The sequence below is a fragment of the Podarcis cretensis genome (genome assembly GCF_951804945.1).
Source record: "Podarcis cretensis genome assembly, chromosome: 16".
Classification (NCBI taxonomy): Eukaryota; Metazoa; Chordata; class Lepidosauria; order Squamata; family Lacertidae; genus Podarcis; species Podarcis cretensis.
Genome location: NC_137186.1, coordinates 14460293 through 14466963, shown reverse-complemented (window position 1 = coordinate 14466963; position 6671 = coordinate 14460293).

The following is a 6671-nucleotide window of genomic DNA, read 5'->3' as shown; positions in this document are numbered from 1 at the left end:
CAGTGGCAGACTTTTCAGCCTCCGGGTCCTCGACTGACTCCACCCACCTCGACTGGACCTAGAATCAAAGAATCGTAGAGTTGGAAGGGACCTGAGAAAATATTATAGCCAAATGAAATGGTAGGCAGGCCTTGAAATATAAGTGAATGCACGAGAATGATAAAGGAATCCAATGTAGGGTATATGTTTTAGAGAAATGTTCCATTTATGACAGGAGATAAATGATTTGAATTAGAAGCATCATGGAAATAAGGATGAGACTTCAATTGGGTTTAAAATTAAGGGTGGAATAGAGAAAGAGGATAAATTTATATTTAATTGGGCAAGATAGGTTGCTGAATAATGGTACTAAACCAAGGATGCAAAAAGGGAAAGGTATGGGGAAGTCCGGGAAAAGAGGGCTATGAAAATAAGGTTATGAAAATATGAGTTTTTTGTTTGTCTGTTTCTTTTGTTGTTTTTTGTTTCTGTTAAAAAATTGGAAATTAATAAAAATCTTTAAGAGACTTCAGGTACTGGATTGAAATTGAATGGAATTGGTTAAATTGTCTGAAAACGAACAAAAATTTATGGGGGGTGAAAAAAACACGTGTTGAAACTATCCTACTGCACAAGGGCAAAAAATCCATTCATTTCCCCACCCACTTTTGCTTCCGGCTTCACCAGGCCCTGGCATGAGGCCCTCGGAAAGTTGCCCTGAAGACAAAGCGGCCCTGGAGCAGGAAAAGTTCTCTCCACTCCACCCCCCGTCCCCCACTGCTGTTGTACGAAATGGATCCTTCTCCCTCTTACAAGACTATTCTTAGGTACTGTGTCCAAGCCAGGTGTGAGAGCTAATTGCTCAACTTCCTTTCATTGTGCATGCAAAACATATTTGGATTTCTTCATTAAAAAAGCAGAAAGAAAAGTGTTCAAGCCAATACTGGTTTCGAAACTCTCCGGGGTGAAAGCGTGCGCATCTTTCTGCTAACACAGCCACCATTGCATGCGTGCAACCTCCTCCTATTTCAGGTGTGTTTGGGGCAAAAGCTTCTGCACATCTGGAACAGAGAAGCCTTAAGGGAGGCTCTGCCAAAACAGCTGGCCCTCTGCCCAGCTCTGAGTTAGGGCCTGGGCTGCCGTGTACATCGGACACTAGGTGGCAGAATGGAGCCACCGTTACGCAGAGACACTCCCTGTACTGTGTATGTATATAATTCGCCGTCTGTGTAGTTAATGCCTTGGAAATTTGGGTCAGCTCTCTTTGTCTTTCGTTCTCTACTTAACCCAAGAAAACAAAGCAGCAACCATCTACATACCGGCACCTGCACATCCCTGACATCTTAGCCCCCTGTTTCTAGCCCCTGATCTAAGAGTCCCAGGATCTAGAGATTCTTCCTTCCCTATTTTGTTCAGGTGGCCTTGAAGCCTGGACTTATTTAATTACCAACCCCCACCCCCGTCTACTAATAACAGAAGCAATCATAATTAGGAGGTATAAATATTCTGTGTGGGCTGTTCTGTTCTGCAGCCGCGTTATGAAAACCCTGTACGGTTCTGATTGCCCAATCTCCCCCCAAAATTAAAAAATAAGTACCATAACATGAAGCAGGAAGGGTTGCGGAAGAGGACGGTTTCAGGCAGCCCAAGGGATGGAGAAACACCTTCCCCAGAAGGAATGGCTGGAATGTTTTGGGCTTCTTGTGATCAAAGGCAAAGGTTTATGGGCAACTTCCTGTAGGGGAAGGAGAAAAAGGAGAATGGAATAGATAGGGCACCCTGTGGGCCAAACGGCAACATTTTGTTGCAGTTTTTTTTAGAATAAAATAAAATAAAAGCTAGAATTCAGAAAAAGCTAGACTTATTTGATATGCCAAGGAAAGAGAGCATATCTCTATGTTGCTTTATTTATAAAAGTATTTATAACCACCCTTTCATAAACTGTCAGGGCTGTGCAGAGCGATATAAAAAAATATTTTAGCAAAGAAAAAGGTAAAGGTAAAGGTACCCCTGCCCGTACGGGCCAGTCTTGACAGACTCTGGGGTTGTGCGCCCATCTCACTTAAGAGGCCAGGGGCCAGCGCTGTCCGGAGACACTTCCGGGTCACGTGGCCAGCGTGACATCGCTGCTCTGGCGAGCCAGAGCCGCACACGGAAACGCCGTTTACCTTCCCGCTGGTAAGCGGTCCCTATTTATCTACTTGCACCCGGAGGTGCTTTCGAACTGCTAGGTTGGCAGGCGCTGGGACCGAGCAGCGGGAGCGCACCCCGCCGCAGGGATTCGAACCGCCGACCTTTCGATCGGCAAGCCCTAGGCGCTGAGGCTTTAACCCACAGCGCCAAGAAAGCATTAAAAGCAGGACAGAACAATTCTCCCAGTGACTGGCTGCTCAAGGGGAAAAAAATCAACAACTGCATAGGTCTGTAATCATATAAGAAAAGCTGCGAAGAGACTTCTAGTTGAAGCCAGCCAGGTCTTTGTAACATGGGGAACAACTAGCAGTGTTCCTCTGAATCAGCGGTTCTCAGCGTGGGTCCCCAGATGTTGTTGGACTACGACTCTCATCATCCCTGACCACTGATCATGCTGGCTAGGAATGAAGGGAGTCATAGTCCAACAAGATCTGGGCACCCACAGGTTGAGAAACACTGGAATGATCTCAGTGACCAGGCTAGGATGTAAGGACCCTCAAGTGGTCTTTAGGGTATCCAAGGTGTTGGCCTGGTAGCATTTGGGCAGCAGGTGTTGATGTTTTAGCATGAGTGTCACATGTTGTCATCCAGGCTAGCTGCTGCATTCTGCCCCAGCTGGAGTTTTCAGACCTGGTTGGAAGGTGTGGTGAATTTATGGAACTCACTGCCACAAGCTGTGATGGAAGAAGAAGAAGGAAAGAGCCTGTCAGATCCATGGAGGAGGATGCCAGGTCTATCACGGGTTCCTGTATATCTGAGCTGAACAGGAACCTACATGTGGCCATTCAGCTTCTGCTTCAAATTCTCTGGCAAAGGAGATTTTCACCAGCAGCTGGGACAGTCTGTTTCACTGACAAGCTGCTCATACTGTCAGGAACATCCTCTTAAGGTTGAGTGAAAACCCCCTTTCCTGCAATTGGGATTCATTGGTCTGGGTCCGACCCTAAAGGGCGGCAGAAAACAATGTCACTCCATCATCTTTGTGACAGCCCTTCAAATATTTAATGGTGGTTATTATGTCATCTCTCAGGATAAACAAACCCAACTCCCTTAGACTTTCTTTCAAGGCAGCCTTCAACCTTTGTTCAGAAAACCGTGGGTTGGCAGGCAGTCAGATTTTTAAGATAATAATAATTAGGGCTGTTCCAAGACATTTTGGTACCTGAGGCAAACCACAACATGGCGTCTCTCTCCCCCCCACCCCACTTCCAGGGAAGAAGGGGTGAGTGAAGATCTAGATTGCGGTGGGGGGGTGGGAATAAAGATCTACAATGGGAACAAAGGGCTTTGTGAAGATCTACATAGGGAACTTGGGGACAGGGGAATCAAATCATCCTTCCGTGACAGCTGAACTGGGAATCAGAGACTGTTGTGGGAGAAAAGGGTCTGTTCTGAATCATGTCAGGTGGATGCAGAGCCCAGGAGACCACATAGGGCAGCCTCCCATTTCCTCCCTAGAGGTGAGAGGAGACCAGCAGTGCTTCACATTCGCCAAGAGGCCACTGTAGAGGTGGCAGTGCCAAAGAGGCATGCTGCCAAGGAGGCAGTGCCAAGAAATGTACAGCAACCATCGCAGCTGCAGTGGCAGTGGGAGCAGGCAATGCAATTTTTGGAGGCCACATTTGTTGCCCCTGTGGATCCTGCCGCCCGAGGTTGTTGCCTCGCTTTGCATCATGGGTGGGCTAGCCTTGACAACAACAACAACAACAACAACAACAGTCTGGCTGCCCCCTCTCTGGAAAACTTTATGTGTTATATCGTTTGATCTGCTTCTCAAAACTGCAACTCAGGTGCTTTGGCAGAAAGGTTGCAATGAATTAATGGATGTCGTTCCTGGCCCTCCAGACCCTGTTTGGCCTGATCCAGCATGGTTCTTCTTATGTTCCTTTTCACCCAGGTATCTGATGGAATTTAAGGAGCTTTCAGGCAGCTTGCAACCCTGTGTAGAGACTCCCTTGTGCTGGGCAACTAATACATTAAATCCATCCATCAGGAATGCTGCTGACATGCCCCTGTCCCATAAGAGCAAACGAGCTGCTGTGTTTGGTCAAGATCATGGGTAGGCAAACTAAGGCCTGGGGGCCAGATCAGGCCCAATTGCCTTCTAAATCCGGCCCACGGACGGTCCGGAAATCAGTGTGCTTTTACATGAGTAGAATGATTCTTTTTATTTAAAATGCATCTCTGGGTTATTTGTGGGGCATAGGAATTTGCCCCCCCAATATAGTCCGCCCCCCACAAGGTCTGAGGGACAGTGGACTGGCCCCCTGCTGAAAATGTTTGCTGACCTCTAGTCAAGATCAAAGGTCCACCTACCCCAGTGAGGCATCTAATCATAAGCCTGCATTTTTATCAAGCTTATATTTTGATCAGGGCCTGTATCTTAAAATGAGCTTAAAGATTTTCAAATGTTCATGCCAGGCAGAAGAGCAGCTGCCTAAGAACCTTGGCAATGTTTTTCCTCCTAGACAAGGGGCCCCCCTGATTTATAGCAGAAAACAATTCTCAAAGTCAAAGGGAATTACAGGCTGACAGCCAAGGTTACACTGACCCTACATATTACAGAAGATAAAAAAAGCAGAGATAAACATAATTAAGAGTGGGTAAATAGTAAAATAAAACCATGTGCCTCCCATTAAACTTGAGCCATATTTTCCTAAGGTTCAAAGGTCAAGAGCAATGGAAAAGCATCTAGCTGGCAGAAAGGAAGAGAGTATTTTGGGAAGTCTTTTTCTAAAGTTGTTTCTTTCTTAACCTGAGATCCTTTTAAGATTTCTTTTCCTTTTAAAAGGTTATCTATGTTATGTATTAAATATATTGGCTTAAATGTAATATGCAAAGGATTTAAGAAATGTTAAATCCTTATGCTAGATTCTTATTTCATGTAGTTGGAGGAGATCACAGGGGCCATTAGCCACCAGCCCGGCCCCCCTGCCGGGCGGGAGACATCGTTAGAGCACACATATGGTTGTCAGGCCTTTGTTTAAAAGACCTTCAAGAGAAGGAGATCTTTCAATGATGATCCTTGACATCTGTTTAAGATAAAAATTTAAGATTAAACCATTTGTTTTGGAGGGCAATAGGGCGAGGTGAGCTGGTAATTAAGGTTCCTTGTTGAGACACATGTAAGATATATTACTACTTATTTGTCATTTATAGATAGAAGAATATATAACTTTTTGCTTCCCATAAAAGGACAAGAGGAAATGGGTGTATCTTTTGTGATTGGTTCTAGCAAACAGCCAATAGGAATTTCAACCAGGCTGATTGGACAGAGGCAGCCACAGGAGGAGCAAGGGGGCTGGGTTAAGGAAATATAAGTGCTGGCCAGAATGGCAGGAGGGCAGGCCAGAGCTTGGTAACCATATACCACTGTGCCTCATATTTATTTGTCTGACAAATAAATTATTATTTTAATTTCTCTATTGCTGCGTTGAATATTTCATTCCAGCTAAGCGTTAACCACAAGCAGGGTGCTGCACCAGTGTCCTGTTTCCAACTGCGGCTAGGCCACTGTAATAATGCCACTGTATTCTGCTCTGGTCAGACCTCACCTGGAGTACTGTGTCCAGTTCTGGGCACCACAGTTCAAGAAGGACACTGACAAACTGGAACGTGTCCAGAGGAGGGCAACCAAAATGATCAAAGGCCTGGAAATGATGCCTTATGAGGAACGGCTAAGGGAGCTGGGCATGTTTAGCCTGGAGAAGAGGAAGTTAAGGGGTGATATGATAGCCATGTTCAAATATATAAAAGGATGTCACATAGAGGAGGGAGAAAGGTTGTTTTCTGCTGCTCCAGAGAAGCGGACACGGAGCAATGGTTCCAAACTACAAGAAAGAAGATTCCACCTAAACATTAGGAAGAACTTCCTGACAGTAAGAGCTTTTCGACAGTGGAATTTGCTGCCAAAGAGTGTGGTGGAGTCTCCTTCTTTGGAGGTCTTTAAGCAGAGGCTTGACAACCATATGTCAGGAGTGCTCTGATGGTGTTTCCTGCTTGGCAGGGGGTTGGACTCGATGGCCCTTGTGGTCTCTTCCAACTGTATGATTCTATGATTCTATGATGTTTCTGGAAAACCCCACAACCAAGTCTACATATGCTCCTCGCCCATGGCCTATTCTCCAGCACAGTGGCATAGCACCGAAGGGGGGGCGCAGGGGCAGTCGCCCCAGGCGCAAAATTGTTAGGGGCACAAAATGTCAATACAGCTGTACGCTTCTGTCGCTGGGCTCTGTTGAAAACATCTTCGCCGTGCGAAGCAGGAAGTGACCTCTCCAAACAATGAAGTGACTCTTCTTTTCCTATCTCTGCGGCTATGATCTGGGTGAGGAGGACTCCATTAGGCAGCTGAATGCATATGCATATTCTGTCTGTTTCCCTCCCTCTGTGTGCGCCCGGGGGCTGGCAACCCTTGCTACGCCCCTGCTCCAGCATCTGGTATTTAGCTATTGTGATGACTGCCCTTGAACATGGAAGTTCTATGTAGTTGTTGCGGC